At 43.8% G+C, this 25938-nt stretch overlaps 1 pseudogene across 1 annotated transcript; it reads right to left on the bottom strand.

Moving 5' to 3' along the window:
- Positions 1-24722, bottom strand: LOC143961496 (olfactory receptor 5G26-like; annotated as a pseudogene). The gene is made up of 2 exons (XR_013270484.1): positions 24605-24722; positions 1-954 (listed from the first exon to the last, which is right to left on the bottom strand). The product of XR_013270484.1 is annotated as an olfactory receptor 5G26-like (transcript).
- Between the last annotated feature and the right edge of the window lie 1216 nt (positions 24723-25938).

Genomic DNA, 25938 nt, shown 5'->3' on the forward strand with positions numbered 1-25938 from the left:
GATCATGTTTGCATTTTTAATTAAAAAAAATATGCTTTTACAGTATTTTCTCATAAGCTTTTTTAAAGTCCTTGTTCCTGAACGTGTATATGATTGGATTAAGCAATGGAGTCATTACAGTGTAAAAGAGAGAGAGGACCTTGCTTAGAATATCTGGTTGACCTTTGGTTGGAAACATATACACAGCAATTAGAGTCCCGAAAAAAATGCACACTACGGTCAGGTGAGAGCTGCAGGTGGTGAAGGCTTTCTTTCTTCCTGTAATTGATTTCATTTTGAGGATGGTTATACCAATATAGATATACGATATAACAATTATCATAAAAGGTGCTACGATACAGATGAGACCTACTACGTACCGTATGTCTGAATGTGAATCCATGAAGTATCAGAGCAGGAAAGCTCAAGAGTTTTTAGATAGTCACAGAAGAAGTGATCAATGATATTTGGTCCACAGTAGTATAAACTGCACAAAGATATAGAATTAATCAATGTAACTTTGAAGCCCAGTGACCAAATGGTAATCACTGATTTAATGCAATTTGATTGGTTCATTATAGTGTTGTAATGTAGGGGCTTACAGATGGCCAAATACCGGTCATAGGACATCACAGTCAGGAGAAAACACTCTGAGGTCTCAGTATGTGAAAAGAAGGTGAACTGGATGATACATCCAGCAAGAGACATGGTACATCCATCATGTAAGATGATATAAAGGAGGTTGGGAAGAATATCTGTAGACAGAATGATATCAAGTAATGATAGTTGGGTGATGAAGAGGTACATAGGAGACTGAAGTGTTTTACTCAGATGATATAAAACCACAATAAAAAGATTTCCAGAAATAGTAACACAATATATGAAAAACAGCACCAAGAAAAATGGAATTTTATAGTATTTTAGAGTCGTAAAACCTGTTAGTACTACATTGGTTACATTATTATGATAGACCACCTGGTAAAACAACATAAAATATATCATTTAGGTTGGAATAAACATCCACCATGTTCAATTTTTCCAGTGGAAGGCAAAACAAAACACTTTTTTTGGCAATTATCCATTCAATTTTTTTAAGAATCATTCACCATATATATTAAGTTTTAACCATTCCTCATAAAAAAATAAATTAGTAGGTATACAAAGCCACACTTAGATTAACAATCCCGATGGCTGCCTCCCCAAAGACAGAAGCTCCCCTAGAGGAGCTCCAGATATAAGTGAGAAACGTGAAAAGCGAGGTTAGTGGCGCTACCATTAACGTGGGTTAGTTTTCTCTAGTCATACTGATGGGAACACAATAGCAGTTGCTACCCAGTCTATCAGTTTGAAGGTCATGTGTTTGTGTCATTTCAGACCTGCACATACCTGGTACATGTAAAAAACGGGACGCCTTGCATGCTGTATTAATCCCGGGGGCTGGGCAGAGTGGAACTTGAAGGTGAGGAAGCCGGCCTGGTCCAGTCAGAAGGAGTGAAAATACCTGCATGATACCCCTGTAGGGTTGCAAGGAGTCGGTGAGTAGGGACCTTTGAGGGGGAACTCTGAAGTCACTTGGAGACTCTACAAGCACAAAAGTCACTGAATTTATCTGGACAATTGTATAATAATATATATATCGTTTTGGACTGTACATATATACATTTTTTTTCCAGCATATATATTTTTTTGTATATATCCTTATTCTTTAAGCATACATTAAAAGTTCACTAATACTGTATTAGGATTTTGGACACATTTAGGCCACTCTACAGTTTTGGTTACAGTCAGGGCAGGACTTAGTGTGGTGGGGGCCCCTGGGCTTGAGTCCCTTTTGGGCTCTACCTTCTATACATTACCGTATTTATTGACGTATAACACGTGCCAGCATATAACATGCACCCCAAGTTTAGGAGGGAAGTTTAAGGAAAAAACTTACATTTAAAAGCCCATCAATGCAGCTTTATCAGTGTCCATCTGCAGCCTTGTCCATCCATCTGCAGCCTTGTCCATCCATCTGCAGCCTTGTCCAGTGTCATTACAGCCTTGTCATTTGCAGCCTTGTCATTGCAGTCTTGAAGTTTAAAAATGGCGCCGCCGAGATACAGAGTCCTGTGTATCTCGGCGGCACTCGGTTCCTCTTGGCGTCTCCCGGGAGCTCTCGGATCCTCTCGGCAGCTCTTGGCTCCTCTCGGCAGCTCTCGAGTCCCAAGCGGATCCGAGTGTACTTGGCTCGGCTCACAGTCGCGCTCAGTCCGTGTATTATGTCCATCATAGTGCGGGACTGGCATGACTGTGAGCGGAGCCGAGTACACTCGGCTATGTATCTCGGTGGGGCCCGCGGGGCCCCATATTGGGGCCCATGGGCTTGAGCCCAGTCAAGCCCAATGGTAAGTCCAGCCCTGGTTACAGTGTATACAGCATTGTGTCATACAGTGCTGAGAAATTTATGGTTGGACTGATGATTTTTTCTTCTTTTTTTCTTTTTTCTTTTTTGGCTTGTCTGAAGGCTTTTAGATCTTTTGTTAGAGGTATTTTTGCTTGAGTTATTGGTGGAATGACACATATTATATTATTAACACTGTTGCACTTTTAAGATACTGGACATAGTATCAGTATTAAGTTTATACACATCTAGTATATATAACTTTAGCTAATTTAATTGGTAAGAGGTGTACGGTATTGGGACAGGTGGGATCACCACATATACATACACAATTATAAAAAATCTTTTTGGGTACCCCTATTTGAATCTATATACAGGTGTCTCTTGCATGTAAAAAATCCCAGTATGACTAGAGAAAACTAACCCACGTTAATGGTAGTGCCACTAACCCCACTTTTCACGTTTCTCACATTAAAAAAAAATTCTTTATTGTATCTGGCTGTATCAGTGGTGTACACCAGTGGTTTTGGATGTGTAGTTTTCCAGTGGGGCATAAGAAAATGATTTACATAGATCTGCCTACGAATCGGAAATAAGGCTTAACAGCCTTAAGCCTTGTACACACGATCAGGAATTGTGTGATAAAAGACTGTTGGCCTAAAATCCGAACGTTTGTACGATCCATCTGACAATTGTTGTCGGATTTTCTGCAGGCAAATGTTGGGCGACAGGCTTATAAATTTTCAGCGGACACTGGTCTGTTGTCAGATTTTCTTATCGTGCGTACACAAGTCTGTCAGACAAAAGTCCAAAGTACAAACACGCATGCTCAGAATCAATGCTCACCAAACACAACATTAGCAGAAGGTACCCAAAGGGTGGCGCTAAAGAGCTGAAAAGCCACATAGTATGTCACTACGTTTGTTGGCCGACCATTGTGTGCCATTTTGTATGCAAGACAAGTTCATGGCCAATGCCCTTCGGACAAAAGTTTTGATGTTTTGTCTGCGGAAAATCCGGACGTGTGTCAAGGCTTTCATTTTGGGATAGGTGATATAATGAGACATGTGACTGTCATCTATTCTAGAAAGAGTTTAGTGTGCTTTTTAAAACAAATGTAACATTTATCAGAAGGAGCTTAGAGCATGGAGAGGTGAAGGAAGCAGTTTTGTACAACTGACCTGATACATTTTCTTCAGGTCAGATTCAGTGTTGCCAACCATCAGTATTTTTTTCTGGCAGCCAGTAAAAAACAGGCAATTTTCTCCTTCAGTAAATGCCGTTAAAAAAAAAAAATGCCAGTAAAAAATATGGCTGTGATGCTTGGAGTCAGCTGAGAACATACAAGTGCCAGCTACAGTGTGTTTGGGCGACTCTGGTGGAGGCGGTGCCTGAACATGTCCTGTGATGTCATGGTGCAAGGGACCCAAGCAGCCAGAGCATTGTGTGCGGGTCTGTGGGATGGGATCAAGGCAGACCAGGAGCTGGACTATCAGTGTTGTTTTGGACTGGACGGACCACCTGGCTTGGAGAGAGACGGAGGGGACGTGTCGTGTCGGTAATCTGTACTGCTGCACACTGCTGTCAGTGTCACTGTGAAAGTCAATTTCATGTGTGTGCCGCCCATTCTAATTCCTTGTCCTTCTAAGTCCCGCTCCTGAGCTACTTACTTACTATATCGAAAATAAAATAAGAAATATGTTTTTTTTTCCCTTATTATCTACCTTAAATCCCATTGCAAATCACATATTGTACTTGTTTGCAGCCTAAATAGTGAAATTAGTACTTAAAACTGTAATTTTGTAACTTTTGGAAATGCCAGTAAAAACTTGGCTGTGCCAGTAAATTTTGGGTGTCGTGTCAGTAAATTTCAATCTGTTAGGTTGGCAACACTGGTCAGATTGTGTGACCGTCTGAAGAGATCAATTTTAGGAGAGAAAAGATATACCTATGATCAAATTCCAATAGCTTGCACATGTATTTAAACTATCAGGTGCTAAAGGGGTGTGACCACATATTAACACTACAAATTCTGGATGAACCCTCCACATACTGCTATAAACCCTTTCCAGCAAACTATGCAATGAAAAACAGGGATATTTAATTCACACATATTACAATACATGTTTTAGCTGACCAATTCTGTCAAAGTAATCCCTCTTCTGGTCAGTCCTATGCTGCTCCACCACTGCAAATGTTACAGTGGACACCATGCCAACATGGGGCATAAAGACCCAAGGTGGGGGAGTCAACGAGGTTCAGATCTGGTCATATATCTGTAGACAGAATTATATCAAGCAATGATAGTTGGGTAATGAAGCGTTACATGGGAGACTGAAGTGTTTTTCTCAGATTAAATAAAACCATAATGAAGAGATTTCCAGAAATAGTAACACAATAGATGAAAAACAGCACCAAAAAAATTGAATTTTATAGTATTTTAGAGTCTGAAAACCTGTTAGTACAACATTGGTTACATTATTATGATAGACCACTGAAAAACAGGGATATTTAGTTTGCATATATTACAATACATGTTTAAGCTGACCAACTCTGTCAAAGCAATCCCTTTTCTGGCCAGTCCTACGCTGCTCTGCCACTGCAAATGTTACAGTGGACACCATGCCAACATGGGGCATAAAGACCCAAGGTGGGGGAGAGCAACGAGGTTCAGATCTGGTCACTGGCCTGCGTTATAACAGAGAAAAGATATACCCGTGCTAGGGTTGCCACCTCATCCCTTTAAAACCAAACACATATTAATTACACGAGTTCTGTGGCTGATTAAGGTGATAATTAAACCCACTTGGTGCCTTATCTGCATCTTCATATGTGTTCGGGTTTAAAGGGATGAGGTGGCAACCCTGACCTGTGCTCAAATCCCTGGAAAGAATGTATAGCAGTGTGCAGAAGGTCCATCTAGAATTTGTAGTGTTAATATGTGGTCATACCCTTTTAGAACCTGATAGTTTAAATTCATGTACAATTTATTGGGATTTGAGCACAGGTATATCTTTTCTCTGTTGTAACGCAGGTCAGTGACCAGATCTTAACCTAGTCGATCCCCCCCTTGGGTTTATATGCCCCATGCTGGCATGGTGTCCACCGTAGCCTTTGCAGTGGCAAGACAGTTTAGGACTGGCCAGAAGAGGGATTACTTTTATGCAGTTGGTCAGCCTAAACATGTATTGCAATATATGTGAACTAAATATCCCTGTTTTTCATTGCATAGTTAGCTGGAAAGTGTGTAGCAGTATGCTGAGGGTCCATTCAGAATTTTAGGAGAGCACATGAGAGTTTGATGATTTGGAGAGCTACATGGCATGTGAAAGCAAGTTCCAGAGAGGGATGGAGACATATGATAAGTATTTATCATCTGCCAGGATCCTTGATTTCTTTTATATTTTCTAGCAATCTATCTATATATCTTTGGTGGGAAGAAAAACCTATACCTATACATTATGAAAGTCCTCTTTGTGATACGTTGGACATTGGGAAGGTGTCTTCTCCCTCCCTCCTATGCATTTACCTCTTCCTACATCTCTGGAGAGGACCGATACCCTTGCATATAAAGTTTTAGGTGAGGGGGTGTTTGGGCATTGCATGGCGAGAACTATATAATATATGAATTATATAAAATATAATTATATGTGACTAATGTGTTAATCACTATTGAATGCCACCTACACACAATCGGAATTTTGGTTGGAAAAAGTTCTGATGGTTTTCCTGATGAATTCCAACTGGATTTTGCTCAAGCTGTCTTGCATATACACGGTCACACCAAATTCCGACCGTCAAGAACATGGTGACATACAACACTTACGACGGGACTATAAAAAGGAAGTTCAATACCCAGTAACCAATAGCTTCCATCTCCTAGTTTAATCGGAGCATGTATGAATTTTTGCATGTTGCATACACACGAATTTCTGATAGAAAGTTATTCTGTTGGAAAAATTGAGAACATGCTCTCAGATTTTTTCTGATGGGAATTTGGCCAGCTAAATCCGGATGGAGCGTACATACGATCACATTTTTTGATGAAAGGCTCTCATCGGTGTTTTGCTGGCCGAAATTCTCATTCCGTGTGCATGCAGCATTAGAGTAAAATGAACCCCTAGCTCCCGATGAAGTGCCATTTTCAAAATCCAGGAAACGCATTGACCTGACAAATGTCACAATCACTGTGTTGTTTTTTTTTTTCTCTCCTGCCTTTCTCTGTATTGCAACAGAATAATGTTCTAGTTAAGTGGGTTATAGAAGTATATGTAATTTGGGGTTTTGTTAATATGTTATTTTGAATTTGCTTTTTTATTGATAGCTTTTAAATTTTTGTACATATAATGTAGTTTTATGCAAAAGGTATATTATGGTGTTTGCGGTGTCTCAAAAGTCCACTAAACTACACTATATTACCAAAAGTATTGGGACACCAAATTTTACATGCACATGAAGTTTAATGGCATCCCAGTCTTAGTCCATAGGGTTCAGTATTGAGTTGGCCCACCCTTTGCAGCTATAACAGCTTCAACTGTTCCGGGAAGGCTGTCCACAAGGTTTTGGTCTAATGCCTTGTACAAATGATCTGACTTCTGCCAACAAATCCGTGGAATTTTGTCCGAAGGGCATTGGCTCAAACTTGTCTTGCATACACATGGCCACACAAATGTTGGCCAACAATTACAAACGTAGTTACTTACTAGACGTATTATGTGGTTTTTCGTCTCTTTGGCACCACCCTTTGGGCTCCTTCTGCTAATTTGGTGTTAGTAGAAGTTTTGTGAGTGTTGATTTTGCACTTTTCATTTCACGGTTTTCATTTTGTGCATTTCAGTTTGTTTCTGAATGGCCGTTCGTCAACCAGACATGTTGCAGAATCGGAGGAGATAATGTGTTATATATTATTGGCCTTGGAGTTATTGCTTTGACATTATTTTTTTGGTTGATTTGATTTGGTAAAATTTCTATATTTTTGGATGCATATAATGCACTTTTTGGTTAAGTTCAATTGGCAGATAGCATGTCTAATTTTATTTGTTTTTTTTTTTAATACACAATAAAAAAATTGTGTAGAATAATACTTGGATTTGTTTTTTACTTCAAATGACAGTTTGGGAGTCGGTAGTTACATTTAAAAAAAATGACATTCGACACCAACATAGTTGTATGTTTGATCTTAAAAACTACAGGATAATGGTGTTGTGGTAACTTGCCCAAATAAAAAAAAAAGCATAATAATATTATTCTTGATATCACTAGAAAAAAAAAAGCCTTTGAAAATTTGTTTGCAATAACTCCATCATTATCACCAGCCTTTAAAGCAGCTTCATTATTATCTCATTAAAGATGAAAAGAATTGTGTGTTGCATTTGGAGATTTCATAATTTGCTGCGTCGCAAATGTAAATACTCCATTACAAACGCTAGTTTACAAGACCGACCGCTTATGGCTCGTCCTTGCTTCCGAGCATGCCTGTTTGCACTTTGGACTTTTGTCCAGACTTGTGTACACATCCAACAACAGACATTTGTCCGCAGAAAGTTTGAAAACCTGCTAGCCAACATTTGTTGGCGAAAAGCCTGAAAACAATTGTCTGATGGAGCGTACATACGGTCAGATTTACCGACAACAGCCTGTCATCGAACATTTCCCATCAGAAAGTCTGATTGTGTGTACAAGGCTTTTTTTTTTTTTCTCTCCTAGGATTTATTTTCAATGTTTTTATTGAGATTTCAAATGAGTTCAATACAGAACAAGAATAATACAGCCCCCTCCCGGGCCGGAGAGAGCATAAAGACAAACCAGTGTATAACAAACGTTACATAATACATAAAACAGCTTCTCTTATTCCGGATTGGTACAGCAGGTTAAATACTCAGGTGTTAAATGTATGCACTACTACTCCCTCAGCCTAAGTACTATGGCTGAAGGGTAGATGGACTGCTGAGGGGGGCCACTCTCCATCCCAGGGGGAGCACACTGTGGAGAAGGCCACCCACCTCAGCCCCATCTCTGAGGGTTACTTAAAAAGTCTGGAGGGGGCTACTGAACCCCAACAACTAAGAACTACAATAAGCATACTCAGATATCAAAGTGTGTAGTGATCTGAGGAAAACAGAATCATGTCACGAAGGTATTGAGCTAAGAAGTTAGGAACTATACCATCGTGACTAGAGAGTTTCCAGCTATGCCTATAGGCCAGTACCAGCTGTTTAGATCCCTTAAGAAGGGACTGAAACACTGGGGGAAGTCCGTTTCTACATAAGAGAACGGAAAAGAGGAAGAGGCGTCGGAGGAAAAGAAGCTAGAAATAGTAGGAGAGAGAGCAGATCCATAGAAAAGGGGGAAAGTAGAGGGGGAAAGAGAGAAGGTCACCTAGGGGGAGAAGAGCGGCCCCATACATCTAAGTCCCTGAAATTATGGGGACTCCGATGTAGTTCGCCCATGGTTCCCAAATCAATTGGAATTTGTGGGTTTTGTCTAGTAGCTTACAGACAATCTCTTCTTGGGCCATGATCCAGGAAATGTTCCGTTTCATGCCATGCAGCGGTACCGTGGGCCTTTTCCAGTTTTTAGCTATAGTGATTTTAGCTCCCAAGAGCATATAAAAAATTAAGGATTGGGTGTATTTGGGGATCGTATCCACGCTGGCATTAAGAAGTGCTATTTCGGGTATCTGTGGAACAGCCTTTCCTGTAATTTTTCTCAAAAGGTGGAAAAATCTGTTCCAAAATTTCCGTATCTTAGGGCATGTCCACCATGTGTGGAGTAGGGAGCCAGTGAGGCCATATCCCCTAAAGCATAGGGGGGATGTGACCGGATACATCTTGGCCAAAGAAGCTGGGACACGATACCATCGCACCATAATTTTAATGCTAGCTTCCATTAGAGAAATATTCATAATGCCTTTGAAGGATCTGTGGAAATGTGAGTACCACTTAGTCAAGTCCCACTCTACTGCCAGGTCTTGTTCCCAAAGTCGGGCATATAACGGTTTGTTAATAGCCTTGGCTAGAGAGTTGTAAATGATGGAGATACCTCCCCTCTGATCCTGTATGTTGGTGCACCATATTTCAAATAGAGTCGGTGAAGGAGGGATAGAGTTGGGGGGGCCATTTTGAGCGTAGGAAGTGGGAAATTTGAAATAGTCTGTATCTTTCGGTAGAGGGCATTTCCAATTTACTCACACAGTATCCTGGTGTGAGAGGTCCTGTGGTGTGTAGGAAGTGGCCAATTCTGTATAGGCCCTTATCCACCCACCACTTGAACGCTAAAATATTTTGTCCAGATGGGAAGTCTGGGTTATTAAATATGTGTGCAAGGGGGTGCATGGGAGAGACCAAGGCTGGGTGCTTTCGGAGCCTGTCCCATAATGACATAGAGTGAGAAAGGGTAGGGGCCAGTATAGCAGGACGGAGTCACGGTGTGGACCAGAGTAAATAATCAATTGTGTGTCTCGGTGTCTCCTCCCTCTCCATTAGGAGCCAATCCGGTTTAGGGCCCTTGGAATACACTACTGAGATTTGAGCTACCTGTGCGGCTTGGTAGTACCACCAAATGTTGGGTAAAGCCAGGCCACCTTGGGTTTTGAGTCTATAAAGAATTTCTTTGGAGCATCTTCTACCTTTGGAACCCCAGATAAATTTTAGAATAGAGGATTGAAACCGCATAAATTGGGCTTTTTTAATTGGGATAGGGAGAGAACGGAAAAGGTACAGCAAGCGAGGTAAGAGGGTCATTTTTATAGAGTTTACTCGGCCCAGCCAGGATAGATCACACTTGGACCACATGGACATATCCTCTTCGAGTTTTTTTTTTTTTTTTTTTTTTTTTTTTTTAAATTTAATAATGTTTATTGAAGATTTGTATCTGAACAGAACAACAAAAAAAAATAGAGAAAATACTCCTCAATACAATACAAGCTAAATCCACTCATACATAGGCTAAGCAGAGCTAGACATATATGTCACTAGATCAGAATATTGACAAATTAAACAATAAAGCCAACAGGAAGTGCATTGTAAAAACATTAGTATTATCTTGTACCCATCCTAAGCAATTAAGCCCCCGTGGGGTGTTATGTCTAATCAAAGCACACGAGCCACAGACCCCCTGGTGCCCCAAACGGGATCAAGCTGCAATCCAAGGGCTGGGCCCGCCCACAAAGACCAGGATACCCCCCCACTCATCTCAACAAAGTTCAGACACCTGGGATACCCAAAAAAAATATATCGGGCCAAGACCGGCCTACAACTTCACTGCCATTTCCCTTAGAACCCCAATTGGGGCCCATCCCAAAACACCAAGGGAGGTGGAGAAGAAGAGAAGAGAGAAAACGTGAGAAAAAGGGAAACAAAAACGGGGGGGGGAAAGAAAGGCAATGTAAAAAGCTTAATCAAATGTTACCTGTCCTAGAAGACAAAGCACCCGGCTGCACTCCTGGAATAAGAGAGATATTACACAATGTCGCCCAAGGTTCCCAGATCAACCGGAATCTTTCCGTTTTGTCATGCCACTTGGCCACTATTTGTTCTTGCACCATAATCCATGTTACCTTGGATCTGAACATCTTGTACGAAACTGTATGTTTCTTCCAGGCCTTAGCTAACGTAATTTTAGCCCCAAGGAAAACAAAAAACGCTAATTGCTGTAAATGTTTGGACAACGCCGGGATGGAAAGATTAAGTAAGGCTAAACTGGGGTGCGGAAGTACAGCGGTCCCCGTAATTGTACTAACTGTACGAAACACTTTCCTCCAGAAGGAACGGATGCGTGGACAGGACCACCAGATATGAAACATATCTCCTCCCAGCTCACATCCTCTGAAACACCCTGGTGAGGAACCCGGAAAAATTCTTGCCAGCCTGGAAGGAACATAGTACCAACGAAACAGTACTTTGATACCTGCCTCTATTAGCGAGATATTAAGTATACCTTTGTGAGCTCTCATCGAGGCCCTGAACCACTGTTTCAGATCCCAGGAGCTGTTCAAATCAGCTTCCCACCCGAGAGCGTAGGGAGGTTTGTTGTCCTTCCCCATGAGAGCCGCGTAAATCAGGGAAATGCCCCCCCTCTGGTCCGTGACCTGCGCACACCATTGCTCATATTGCGTTATAAAAGGAGGAAGAGGTTTTGAAGTCCAAATGGAATTCAAAAAGTGTGAAATTTGTGTAAATCTGAACATTTCCGAATCAGGCATATTTAGTTTCTTTTGGCAATGTGATAAAGAAAGGGGGCCGGAAGGAGAAAAGAAGTGACCGATTCTGTATAACCCCTTATCCGTCCACCATTTAAAAGCTTCTATATTTTCCCCCGGAGGAAAATCCCCATTATGAAAAATGTGAGTCAGAGGTTTCAGTGGAGAGATCAAAGAGCCCCGTTTGAATAGGTTGGAAGAAAGCGCCAATGAATGCGAGAGAGTGGGAGCTAGAATCGCTGGTCTGCGTTTAGGACAACATCCCATCAGGAAATCTATTGTGTGGTGAGGAATAGATTGCCTTTCCATCAATAACCAGTCCGGTTTTACAGAGACCGAGAAAGCCATTGATATCTGGGCCAGTTGTGCCGCTTGATAATAACCCCATAAATTGGGAAGGCCCAACCCTCCTTGAGATTTCAATCGGTAGAGTGTGGCTGAGGAGCACCTATAGCCTTTCTTCCCCCAGACAAACCTCACTATATCCGTTTGCATTTTGTCAAGGAATGTTTTGGGGACTGGAATTGGGAGCGAACGGAACAAGTACAATAGACGTGGTAGAAGTGTCATTTTCACCGCATTAATCCTACCCATCCAGGAGATGCCACAACCAGACCAACGTACTAAATCCTCTCTGCATTTTTGCGCCATGTAGGGATAATTAGCTTTGAATAGAGTGTGTATATCTGAAGTGAGTTTTATTCCCAAGTATGGGAGCTGAGATTGTGCCCAGGAGAAGGTAAAATTATTCGAAAGTTGAGCTAGCACATCAGTAGGGAGCGTAACATTAAGGGCTAAAGATTTCTCCATATTGACCCGGAGTCCCGAGATCTTACTAAAATCTAATAAAATCCGATTAATGATGGGCATAGAGGTCAGAGGTGATGTAACAAAAAGAAGAAGGTCATCCGCATATAGGGCGCATTTATGTTCGCCAGACCCACACCTGACCCCCCTAATGTCGGGGTTAGAACGTAAGGCAATGGCTAAAGTTTCTATGGCTATGGCAAAAAGAAGTGGAGATAATGGGCACCCCTGTCTTGTCCCCCTACCGATACCAAACTTGTTAGAATATCTGCCCAACAGACGCACCTGAGCCGACGGATTAGAATACAGAGCCGATATGAGGTTAAGAAAGTATTTACCGCACCCCCACCTCTCCAAAATATCCGTAAGGTACCGCCAATCAATAGAGTCAAAGGCTTTATGAAGGTCAATGGACAGCAGGAACCCCTGTTGCGGGGATCCTCCGTCCCATTGTGCCTGTAGGAGTGAAATAACATCTACTGCGCGTCTAATCTGGTCTGGTCCTTGTCTCCCAGGGATGAACCCCACCTGATCTTTGTGGATATACCGGGAGATAAAGCTTGAAAGCCTATTCGCCAGTATTTTCGTCATTATCTTAATATCATTATTGATAAGCGATATAGGCCTAAAATTGCCTACCACGCTGGCATCTTTACCAGGTTTTGGAATCACCGATATAAATGCCGAGTTCATGTCCAGAGGCATGGCGGTACCATCCCTGAGAGAGTTAAACATTTTCACCAGATAAGGAGCCAGAGAAGGGCCAAACTTCTTATAATAACCGTTGGAGAATCCGTCCGGACCCGGGGCAGAACCCCTTGAAAGCGTTTTAATAGTGTCAAGTACTTCTGCCTGAGTGAACGGATCCTCCATAAGGTCCCTGTGATCCTCCGAGAGCTTGGGCAGTGGGAGATCACTCAGGAGCCTCTCCCGAACACCTTTGGAGGGACTAGACCCCTGCTTGTATAAGTCCGAGTAGAACTGCAAAAAGGCGTCCATGACTTTAACAGGATTCTGAGAGAGGTCCCCTGAGTGAATCCTGATCTTAGGGAAGGACTGAGATCGTGGCTTGGGAGTCAGTTTTACTGCTAGGCGTGAGCCTACCCTGTCTTTCTGTGCATAAAATTTAGCCCCCGTCCAGGAAAGATGTTGAGCAGCCGCTGTAGTTAAGGACATATTCAGTCGGGCCTTGACCTCGTCTAGTTTGGCTAATGAATCTGCCGTAGGACGCTGTTTGTGTGTTTTAGCTAGGGAACGGAACTCCTCCGTGAGTTTAAGGGTGTCAGCCCGATGTTGCGCTTTGAGATTAGAGGATAACTGGATTAATTTGCCTCTCATTACAGTTTTATGTGCAGCCCACAAAGTAACTGGCGATACCTCCCCGGTATCATTCAGCTCAAAGTATTCCCGAATAGCAGCCTCCAACACAGCGCTATGTGCAGGGTCACTCAGAATGGATTCCCGGAGACGCCAACATGGGCGGTTCCCGGAGCCCACAGGTCTCCTGGACACTACCACCACCATGGAGTGGTCCGATAAGGACGAGTCCAAAATCCTGGCATTAACTAGCAGAGGAACCGTCTGAGATTTCGTAAATATGTGATCTATTCTGGCGTAGGTGCGGTGCGGCGCCGAAAAATGCGTATAGTCCTTCGCCCGAGGGTTCATCTCCCGCCAAGAGTCAATCAGACCATCCGCGTGGAGCATGCGAGCTATGCTATTGCTCTGTTTTGACGGACGCTTGGGTTTTGACCCCCCAGATCCCGATTTATCCAGAGAAAAGTCAAATGCAACATTTGAGTCACCTCCAATAAATACCGTGCCCTGAAGATGGATCTGAAGCTTCCTCAGCATGGATGCAAAAAAGGAGCTTTGGCCCTTATTGGGTGCATAGTAGGAAACAAATGTGTAGTGTTCTCCGTCTATGTATCCCGAAACCAGAATATATCGCCCCTGTGGGTCCTGAACAATCTCAGGTTGAGAGAGGTTTATATGTTTGGAGAAACACACTGCCACACCTCTAGTCTTGTTTTCCGCGGAGGCCAAAAAGAACTGAGGATAGTGCTGATGTAAAAATGTGGGTTTGAAAGAGGAAGGGAAGTGCGTCTCCTGTAGCAATAAAATGTCTGCATGTATGGATCGGTAATGTTCTAGAATCTTCCTGCGTTTTAGTGGAGAGTTAAGGCCCTGAGTGTTATGCGAAACTAGTTTAAGGGTGGGCACTTTAGCAGGCGTGTCAGCCATGGACCAGAGGGGGGGAACCCACGCAACTGAAAAATAACTCACCGCTCACATGAGGAGAGCCACGCTGTGTGCGAAGTAAGAACCACCAAGAGATCCTATAAATGTCCAGGAGTGCAGGCCGGATGTCGTATGTGAAGTTGTCTTGTCTGCAATAAACATGAGGAGAAAGGAGAAAGAAAGAGATGAAAAAGAAAAAGAATAAACCATCATAGAGAGAGAGAACATCAGCATGAGGAGAACCATGTTGTAACATCTTTGCGTTGACAGAAAAATACATACAGGGGACCCCCGTCCCCTTTCTCCCCCCTGAGCGATCGGAGCCCCTCCAATCAACTCTCCTTCGTAAATGAACGGGACAACCCCAGAAAAGGTTACCCCGAAAATGGCCCAGAAGCGTAAACATTACCTCTGAGCCAGGGGGAGCGCACTATATCCACCACCGCCCCGCCACCTTAAATATATAAACTTTGGAGCTGTCACCAGCTCCTATCTAGAATTTAAACCGAGCGCCCCTCAAAAATTATGACCATGGAGTAACACTCCTGTACCTATGGCAAAAATAATGGCCCAATCTCCTATTCAGACCCATCTTCCCCCACCCCCCCTCCCCCCAAATAGAGATGGTGGAGAAATGACCATACCCTTGTCATACCAGTATCTAATGGCCGAAGAGGACTTTTCAAAACAAGGATTGTGAAAATGAGCATATCCCCGAAAACATTCCCTGCTACCTTATACAGTTAAGTAACTTTCCCAATAATGCATATACTGTACAGGCCCGTCTGATATGAGAAGAGTTCGTTGTACCGGTCATTCGAGTCCGTAATAGCAAGGCCTGAGACCTCAACCTGAAACTAAAAAAAATTGTTAACCCGGACCAAAGTTATTATGCAAAAAGAAATTTTATAACAAAAGTTATAAAAAAATACCAAAAATGTAAAAAAATTCAAAAAGTGCCAAAGCCCTCCTCCATACAGATACATGGCGAAAAAAGAGCAGAACATCAGGCAACTTAGGGAGGGGAAAAAGTCCCCCAAAAAGAACATTTCAGAACATGGGAAGACTTCCCAACCATAACCCTCTAGGTCGAGGAGGGGGCCAAGAGAGTCCCGTAAGACCCCCGAGTCCCGTGGCCCGGGCCTCAACCATGGGAACCCCAAAAAAGTGTGAGTTCAGCCCCCATATGGGAAAAACTAAAATAGTCTCAAGGTGGTAGATTTTCTTTGGATCGTTTGGAGCTTTGCGTCAGCCAGATCTGTTGCAGCGGGCTCGCTGGGGGAGGCCTCTTGGTTGAAGCTGGGGTGCCCTTGCTGGAAGTTTCCATTGCGGGTTCCAGTTGTATCAGACCTAGTCGAGTCAAAAGTTTTTCGCCTTCCTGGAATGAGGAGAATCCAAAGCTTTTGTTCTTGTAAGAAAAGTTCAGCCTCAAAGGGAACGACCATCTGTATGCGATTTCCTTGTCCATCAAAACTTGTAGTAAAGGTTTAAACGACCTTCTCCTCTGTATAGTGTATGGGGAGAGGTCAGTGAATAGCTGGATCTTGTGACCCTGGAACGATAGATTTTCTGCATATCTGGATTTTCGCATGACCTCCTCCTTCACCGAGTAATAGTGCGGCTTGACTATAATGTCCCTGGGTAAACCGTCAGAGCGGGGGGCCTGGAGAGCCCTGTGTGCTCTATCCAGTTCCAGATGGCGATCTGGGATGTCAGGGATCAAATTCTTAATGAGAGATCTCACCACCTTGTGAACCTCTTTTTCAGAGTCTGGTATCCCCCGTACCCTAAAATTGTATCTTCTTGACCTGTTTTCGAGGTCATCGATTTTTGCAAACGCAGTCTCTAGTTGGTCCTGAACCTCCTCCAATCTAGCAGAATTTTGATTGATCCGTAATACAGCCTGGTCAGTTTTCCGTTCCACAGTGTCCAGTCTCAGACCTATTTGCTGCAGATCTGCATGTATGGAGGTAGTGATCTGAGTAGCCTGAATAGCAAGGCTTTTGGAAAGCATATGTGAAAAAGCTGTCATCATGGAAGGAAAGTCTGTGGGGGGAGGGAAATCTTCCTGTGCCTCACTGACTGCCAGCAGCATGCCTGTATGGGGATCCCTCATAGGTGTAGTGGGATATCCTGCACTCAATCCCCCTAGCAATGACTCAGTGGAGGAGGGAGAGTGAACTGAAGGTAGAGGGGCACAGTCTGTACCTTGAAAAGGCATCCGATCCTGGTCCTGGTCTGCTATGGATTCCTCCTGAGGAGCTGTGACTGGGAGGCAACGTGTAGCCGCCGCCATCTTGGCGTAACTGACAGGGCCGGTTTCGGCCTTCATACGGCCTGATAAGTCCTTTCTGGCGCTCGGGGACGCCATCCGCGGGTTCCCTGAGTGTTCCCCCACCAGGATTAGCTGTCCGGTATGGCGTGGGGGCGCTCGGAAGGCTCCGGTGGATAGATCAGGGCGGCGGTGGAGCGGAGCTCTAGATGCCGGCGGCCATCTTAGGAGACCCCGCGCATGCGCTGCTCTTCGAGTTTTTTGAGCATGGGGGGGTAGTTGCTGGAGAATAACTTATCATATCTGCTGGTTAAGTTGATTCCCAGATAGGGGAGGGCAGATGAGTTCCAGGTAAACGGGAAGTGGGTTTGAAGGCGTGTAAGGAGATTCGGTGAGACGGATATGTTCAGAGCGGCGGATTTTGCAACATTGACTCGGAGGCCTGATGCAACTCCAAACTGCTCTAGGAGTTTGATAATGTTGGGAGTAGAAATGAGGGGGGATGTGACGAATAAGAGTAGATCGTCAGCAAATAGGGCACATTTATGTTCCTGAGCTCCACAAGACACTCCTCTGATGTCCGGATTGGTACGGATGGCTATGGCTAGGGATTCAATGGCTATGGCAAAAATCAGGGGCGATAACGGGCATCCCTGTCTGGTGGCTTTCTCGATGGTAAACATGCCCGAGTATCTGCCTTGCAATCTTACATGGGTGCTGGGGTTGGAGTAAAGGGATTTCAATGTGCCTAGGAAATTTGGACCTATACCCCACCTACTAAGTACTTTGAAAATATTTGGCCAGGTGACCGTGTCAAACGCTTTTTGTAAATCAACGGACAGGAGGAATCCTTCTTGTGTGGGTCCTCCATCCCATTGCGAGTTAAGGAGGGACACTATATCTATGGCTCTTCTCACTTGGTCCGGGCCCTGTCTCCCCGGGATAAAGCCTGCTTGGTCTCGGTGTACATACTGAGCGATGAATGAGGATAAGCAAATAGCCATTATTTTTGTTAAAAGTTTAAGATCGTTATTGATCAATGAGATCGGGCGATAGTTGCACACCAAAGACGGGTCTTTTCCAGGTTTAGGAATGACCGAGATATATGCCAGGTTTGAGGCTTTATCCGGGGGAGTACCATGACGAAGTGAGTTGAAAAATCTCGCTAAGTAAGGTGCTAAAGTGTCGAATAATTTTTTGTAGTAGCCGGCTGAAAAGCCATCTGGGCCAGGAGCGGAACCTAGTTTGAGATGCTTTATGGTTTCCATTACCTCTGAGGAAGAAATGGGTTGTTCCAGGAGCTCCACATGATCTCTGGCAAGTTTGGGCAAGGGTAGGGATTCCAGGAACTTCTCGACACTTGGGCGAGGGCTGGGATTGTCGTCCTTATAGAGGGAAGAGTAAAAGTCATGGAAGCATTTCAGGATTCGCTGCGGATTTTGTGGGAAGATAACCGTATATTGGGCAAAGCCAGGAGCCGTGATTTGGGTGACAATTTGGTGGCCAATTTAGATCCCATTTTATCCTTGTGCAAGTAAAACCTGGCTCCAGACCATCGGAGGTGTTTTTCTGCCTCCGTGGTGAGGACTAAGTTAAGTTTGATTCTCGCAGTTTCCAGATCACGACGGGAGGATTGTGTACATTCTCGTTTGTTACGTTTACAGGACGCCTGAAATTCGTTAGTAAGTTTGGTTATTTCGGCTCTATGCTCCTTTTTTAATTGGGAGGAAAATTGTATAATTTTGCCCCTTATCACAGCCTTATGGGCTGCCCATAGCGTAGCAGGGGAAATATCTTCAGTGTCGTTATGCAAGAAGTAGTCTTGTAAGTCCCGTTCTAACATGGAGCAGTGAGCTGGATTGCTAAGTAGCGATTCATTAAGACGCCATTTAAATTCCTTATTTGTGTTACAAGAGTTATTGAGGGAAAGTGTAACCATGGAGTGGTCTGAGATAGGGGAGTCTCTAATGGTGGATTTCAAAGCTAGCGGAACATTAGTACCATGTAGAAAAATATGATCTATCCTGGCGTACAATTTTTGTGGGGCCGAGTAGTGGGTATGGTCTTTGGTGCGGGGGTTGAGTTTCCTCCAAACATCTACTAGACCCGAGTCAAAAAGGAGTTTGGCTATCCTAGTACTTTGTTTGGAGGGTTGTTTAGGACGTGGGAGGCCAGATCCCGATTTATCTAGAGACTGATCGAATGATATGTTCGAGTCTCCCCCCAAGACTATGACTCCTTCTAGTTGCGGGGAAAGGGCGGCTAGCATTGAAGCGAAAAATTTGTCTTGACCCTTATTGGGTGCGTAATACGAGACAAAAGTATAAATCGTCCCATCTATGGTGCCTTTTACCAGGATATATCTGCCCAATGGGTCAGCAGTAACCTGTGACATGGAAAAATTTAAGTGTTTAGAGAGGCAGACAGCCACACCTTTCGTTTTGTTTTCCGCATTGGAGAGATATAATTGGGGGAAGTTTTGGTGAAGAAAAGAGGGGTGGAACGATCTGGGGAAGTGGGTCTCCTGTAGCAGGAGAACCGCAAATTTTTGTGATTGGTAAAGTTTGAACAGTTTCCGTCTTTTAACAGGGGAATTGAGGCCCTGGACATTATGTGAAACTATAGAGAGGGGTGTAGAAGTAGTGTCATGTACAGGCATGGATCACGTGGGAGGTACCATCTGGGAGAGAGCGGGACATACCTTGTGTAGTGAGGACAATATCTGCCAAATCCTGAAAGCGCACTTGGACAGGTGACCTTCGGTAGAAAGAGGGAGGAGGAGGGGTGGAGAAGAAGGGTAGAGTGATGGATCTGCTAGGAGAAAACAGGAGAGAAGTGAGATGTCAGAAAACATAGACAACAAACAGATATTTGAGAATACCCAGATGAGGTCCGAGAACCCATTCCCGTACCTCATTTCACCAAACCCCAAACAAAACCTTGGTAGTGCACCACCCATAAATCGAGGGCGCACGAGATCTCCAATCCGAAAGAGGAACCCAAAGGGACCCCCCTCTCGGTTAGAGATACGTTAAGGCACAGGACATCCGCCCCGGCCTTCTCCAGGAGCCTAAATAAATTTTAATGGGCTGAGCCCTAAATAATGTCCCTAGGGACTAAATGGCGCAAACAGTCAGACCACCTAACCAGCCACTGACCCAAAACAAAGGTCAGGGCTGGAGTGGTCTGGGGGTTCTGGGGGAAAACCCCTTAGATAAACATAGCAGTGGGTCTAGGAAGGGATAATGGGGGGTAAATTAACTCCCCCCGGCAGTGGACCTAGAGGAAGCCCTGTTGAGCAATAGACATCAAACTTAAAACAGGTAAAAAAAAATTGGGAGCCACCCCTATCAGAAATTAAGAAACATATAAATAAAGAAAACATCAACCAGGTTAGTAGTGTGGATGACAGGACTGGTAAAAAAAAAAAAGGGGGGGTATTTTAAAGTTCAAAAGAGCCAAAAGTACATCAGAGGATCCGGATAAGACAGGATCAAAGGGAATGACGTGGGTCCATACCGAACCCAGACTCGATACTGTCATTAAGGCGGCTTGGAATCTTTGGACTTTTTGGAAAAGCGCTTCTGCCATGCAGGGGCGATGGGGCTTGATGGTGGGGGTCTCTTAGAGGACGTTTCGGGGTCTTGCCAGTTGAAGACGATTCGGGGTCCCGTGAGATGAGGCCAAGTTGGAGGAGGATTTTTTCACCGTCTTGAAATGATGAAAAGCCGTAAGATTTAGAATTGAAAGAGAATGAACGGCGAAATGGGAAGGACCACCTGTAGGCGATCGATTTCTGGGAGAGTGCAAGAAGTAGCGGTTTCAGAGACCTCCGTTTTTGAATGGTGTAGGGCGATAAGTCAGCAAAGATTTGTATGGGGTGGCCCTGGAATGTAAGAGGCCCTTCACCCCGCGACCGTTGCATAACCTCCTCTTTAACTTTGTAAAAGTGTGGTTTGACTATAATGTCTCTTGGGAGCCCATCTTGGCGGGGAGATTGCAGTGCCCTGTGAGCGCAGTCCAATTCAAGGCATTGTTCAGGAATGTCTGGGATTAGCTCTTTAATGAATGTTTGAACCACTAGGACCGAGTCCTGGAAGGATTCAGGGACTCCTCTGATGCAAAAATTGTAACTCCTCGAACGATTTTCGAGGTCGTCAATTTTGGAGAACGCAATTTCAAGTTGGTCCTGCAAGTCCTCTATTCGGGCAGTATTTTGATTTACTCTGGTTATTGTTTGATCTGCTTTGTGTTCTATTGTAGGGATGAGCTTCGTGTTCGAGTCGAACGTACGTTTGACTCGAACATTGGCTGTTCGTCCGTTCGGCGAAATCCGAACTCTTGGTCCATTCGTGTCAAAATTCGTGTGGCGCGCACGGCCCACAATGCACTGCGATGGCGCAGTGCATTGCTGGCTCATGATTGGCCAAGCATGCACTGTGACCCCGCATGCTTGGCCAATCGCAGCGCCAGCAGCGAGGAGAGCCATGATTGGCCACAGGCAGGATGCCTGTGGCCAATCATAGCTCAGGCTGTGTAGTGCACGCCCCACACTATATAAGGCCGCCTTTGAGGCGGCCTCGTGTAGTGTGTTGGCATCTGAAGCAGTGGGTGTTCTGTGTACCTTCAACACAGTTACACACCGATCGTTTTTGACTGATTTCCTATCTTACTCTTGTGTAGTGGTTATTGTCTGTGTGCCCTGACCGCAGTATACACCACTATATTCACCTCACCTATATAGCTAGTGATCTATCTTTAATAATAGAGCTTGCAGTCAGTAGTGTTAGGAGATAGTGCGTGCTGTCTGCGTGCTCTGTACCCAGTACATACCGCTATAATCCACCTACATAGCTGTTCTCTATTTGAGCCCAATTGCCCTCTGCAGGAGTTATTGGAAGTTGTGTGTGCCTCCAGCACAGCACAGTATACATCTGTATATACCCCTTTATCTCTGCTGTTTTCTGGTTATTGTCTGCGTGCCCTGACCGCAGTATACACCGCGATATTCACCTCAGCCTAAGGCCCAATTTTTCTGCCCCTGTTTAACAGGGGCGTTTAAGTACAATTTTTGATGCAATGCTTTGCAGCAGGGCTAATTCCAGCAAAAAAACTAGAGTATATGGAAGAGGTTGCAGTGTGGTGGCACCAGCAGCAGTGCCTAAGGCCAAATTTTTCTGCCCCTGTTTAACAGGGACATGTAATTACAATTCTTGATATAATATTTCACAGGAGGGCCCCTTCCTGTGCCCACCCAGAGTAACGGTGAGGACTTATAGTGTTGTGGCACCAGCACCACAACCACCAAAGGTCAATTTTTCTACCACTGTTCAACAATGGCATGTAATTACAATTCTTGATATAATCGTTCACAGCAGGGTGCTCCAGCGCCCACCAAGAGTCACTTTGAGGGCTTACAATGTTGTGGCAAAACCAACACCTTGTTCCGCCATTTCTGCAGAGCATATAGGGCAGGCCCCTACTTTCAAACATCCAACTTACAAACATCAGACAGCAGCAAGTGAGATGAAAAAAGATGGACGACAAAACAAATTATACAGGGGTGATAACCCTTCCCTATGTTTTCCAAAAAGCTTAAAAATAGTTTTTTTGACTGGAGCTACACTTTAAAAATGTACCAGTTGAAAATTACAAACAGATTCAACTTAACACAACAAACCTACACAGTCCCTGTCTTGTTTGCACCGCCTGTATACTGCTGTTCTGAGTATATAGGGCCTGGGGGCCACACGCATTTCCTTTTTTTAATATGGGTACAGGGTTCCCCTTAATATGCGTACAAGACCCAAATAGGCTGGTAATGGGCAGGGAGGGCTACCCATGCCATTTTTCTCAATGATTTTCAACCATATTGCAGGAACCAGATATAACATTAAAACCGCAAGCAGTTTTAAATGGTGTTATTTCCGTTTAATGTCATTTTGTGCAGGGACTGTTCTAAACACGGGAAACACGTGGCACTTCACAGGCATACTACAGACACCCCCCAGGCACCATATTTAAAGGAATATTTCACTTTTTTTTTCACTTTAATCGTCATTAAAATCAGTGCTCCCGCCAAAACGGCCGTTTTTAAAACTTTTTTTTGCATTGACCCATGTCCCCTGAGGCAGGAGTCAGGTCCCCAAACCCTTTTTAGGACAGTATCTTGCATATTAGCCGTTAAAATTAGCACTTTCCATTTCGAACGTTCGAGTCCCATAGACTTCAATGGGGTTCTAACGTTCGTAACGAACGTGGGGTCCGTTCGAAAGTTCTGGTGCGAACCGAACCGGAGGGTGTTCGGCTCATCCCTATTCTATTGTTTCAATTTTATTTCCCAGTTGCTGCAGTTCAGCTTGAATGGTTGAGGTGATTTGGGTAGCAGTTTGGGAGAGACCCCTGGCTAACATGGTGCCGAACATTGTGACCATAGAGGAAAAGTCCTGAGGTGAGGGGTGAGCGCCTCATTACCTCCTGGGCTAGCGGTGATGTCCTCCATAGGTGTAAGCGGCATATCATCAAGGACCCTGCCTAGGAGGGATTCTGTGGAGGAGGGGGATAAGCAGGCGTTGGAGTTGTTACTCACTGTGGGGCCTGCCAGCCCTGCTGAGTGAAGAGGCTGATCTGCTATGGTGTCTTCCTCCTCCTGTATATCCCCTCGTGCAGCGGTGCTCGGCGCCATCTTGGGTATGGTCGCGGGAGAGTTCTCTCCTAGCCATTCCTCCTGCCATCCCGGGATTCTCAGGTGTTTCCCCCGTCCGCTGGAGCTGATTGCGGCTGTTGCTCGCTGCTAATATTGGCGCTGGAGAGGCTGTGAGGCCGGGGCGGTGCGGAGCTCACGGACTAAGCTGCCATCCGATGAGCTTCCGCTCATGCGCCTGTGTACAAGGCTTTAAGGTGTCAACATACCAAGACATTTTGGACAATTTCATACTCTAAACTTTGTGGGAACAGTTTGGGGATGGCCCCTTCCTTTTCCAACATGCCTGAGATGCCATTAAAGTTTGTGTGTGTGTAAAGGCAGGTGTCGTAATACTTTTGATAATATTGTGTATCTTTGGTTTAAGAATCAGGCATTGGACATGTTTTTCTACTTAGTGTGTGGCTTCTTTCTAAAGGAAACCAACCAAGATTTGCAACATCTTCTCTTTTTTTCTTTTTATGAATCTGAATAAATTGTAGCTGCTTTAAAGAGAAAGTTCAGTTGGGTCTCAATGAATATGCAATAATTCATCTTTGCTTGACTAAACATTGAATACATTTTTTTTTTGTTCGTTTTTATTCTTGAGCATAAATAAAGACACTAAATACAAAAATACATGACATTTCCTAAAAGAAGGATGAGGAAAAAAAACAAAAAAACAGCAGATAGTCAGTCAGTAAGTTTGATAATTAGAAGTTGCCAAGTATTTGCATTGTAGGTTGAAAATGTAACCAATATTATAAGAATACACTGAACAACGAAAGCTCAATATCCTAGACATACAGTGCAATCTTTTTTTGGCATTAGTTGAGTTGAGTTGGAAATGATGGCATAATAATTAGAAAAGACCCAGGTAAATTTAATGATAATAAGAGAGGCTCTGAAGCATACAGTATATAATGCTATACATCTTATACTTCTACAGTTCTTCATCTGTATGGAAACACAAAACAGCAATTCTACAGTATGATGTATCTATGTTTTCATGTATCTCTAAACAGTTATTACATACTTCACCTCAATTCGGTGAGCATTATTAGAGATGACGTCTGGATGTATTCGTTTACTTTGAAAATCTCCGGCAAACAATATCAGATCAGCCATGAAAAATGTTACCACTTACAGGGAAATATTAGTCTCTGTTATGTACTGAGTGGATCTGAAAACCTTTTATACATTTTGCTCCTCCTTGGTTGGCTGTTTTTTTGCATGGCTAATTTACCTAATTGCTAATAATATTTTAGGAATCCTTTTTTTTTTTTAATCCATTTTCTCCTGACACACACTCTTTATTTATCTTAAATAGAAAGCAGTAGGGGATTTCATGTTTATTATCACAGATTTTATCCACTCACCTATTTCCTACCATTGCCTCTGGCTATTTTAAACACATTGAACATAAACTACAAGGGCAATATTGGCCATTTACTGTATCATATTTTAATATTTATATTTCTTATATAGATATGATTATTATGATTTATTATCTTGTAGATAACATTGATTGACTCCTCCTGAGGAAGTGGTAAGCACCGTGAAACATGTAGAGGACCATGTCAAGATTTGCTATATTTGGTATCCTCAGTACTCATTGGGGATTATTGACTCTATAAGATCAATAATATTGTTTTTTTTAATGTTTGAACTTGTATGTTCGTTCCTTTTTTATTAATCAAAAATGTGTAGCGCTGGCTCCCGATGAGCAGGCGCTATGTGTTTTTTCAAAGTAAATTTTCCTGAAACCACAGTTGGGTTTTGGGGCTAATTTTCTAAATTTCTGGTTTCAGTACCAGTCCAGCTGGGTTGCACTGGGTTCTTCTTGACCGCAGGTGTCGCTGTCACTGCCGGCAAGAGTAAGAATGCAGTTTATCTGGGTGTATTGAATGCCATTGTTCTTTCGGAACCAGCCCAGTGGGAGTGTTATCCCGCTGTGCATTCTGGGCGGTATTTAAGATACCGACATCACATGCTTTGGGGTTCCAAAGATTATTTTCTGCCTGTTTGGTTTGGGTAGTCCTCCTGACCCAACTCCCATGGCCTTCCTGGCCTGGGGTGTGGAACCATGCATTTCGAGTCTCAGGGCTAGCTAGCCTGAGGCAACGCAGCTGCAGGGACAGGCCTGAATGATTTCAGGGCCTATTAAACTAAAGGTGGTGCCGTCTCATCTGAAGGGAGGGGCCCAGCAACTGGATAAATCCCACGGGAGGACTCTTCAGGAGAAGGTCGTGCGCAAGGCTGGCTTCTCTGAAGGAGCCTGTAGGCTTAGTTGAAGGACACAATCTGGATCTACACTCATACAGTATCGCCGGATCGGCTGAGAGATACTGGTACCTTATGATAGCTCTTTAAAT

Source organism: Lithobates pipiens, unplaced genomic scaffold (genome assembly GCF_037356315.1).
Source record: "Lithobates pipiens isolate NorthernLeopardFrog02 unplaced genomic scaffold, aLitPip1_a1.2 Scaffold_8, whole genome shotgun sequence".
Classification (NCBI taxonomy): Eukaryota; Metazoa; Chordata; class Amphibia; order Anura; family Ranidae; genus Lithobates; species Lithobates pipiens.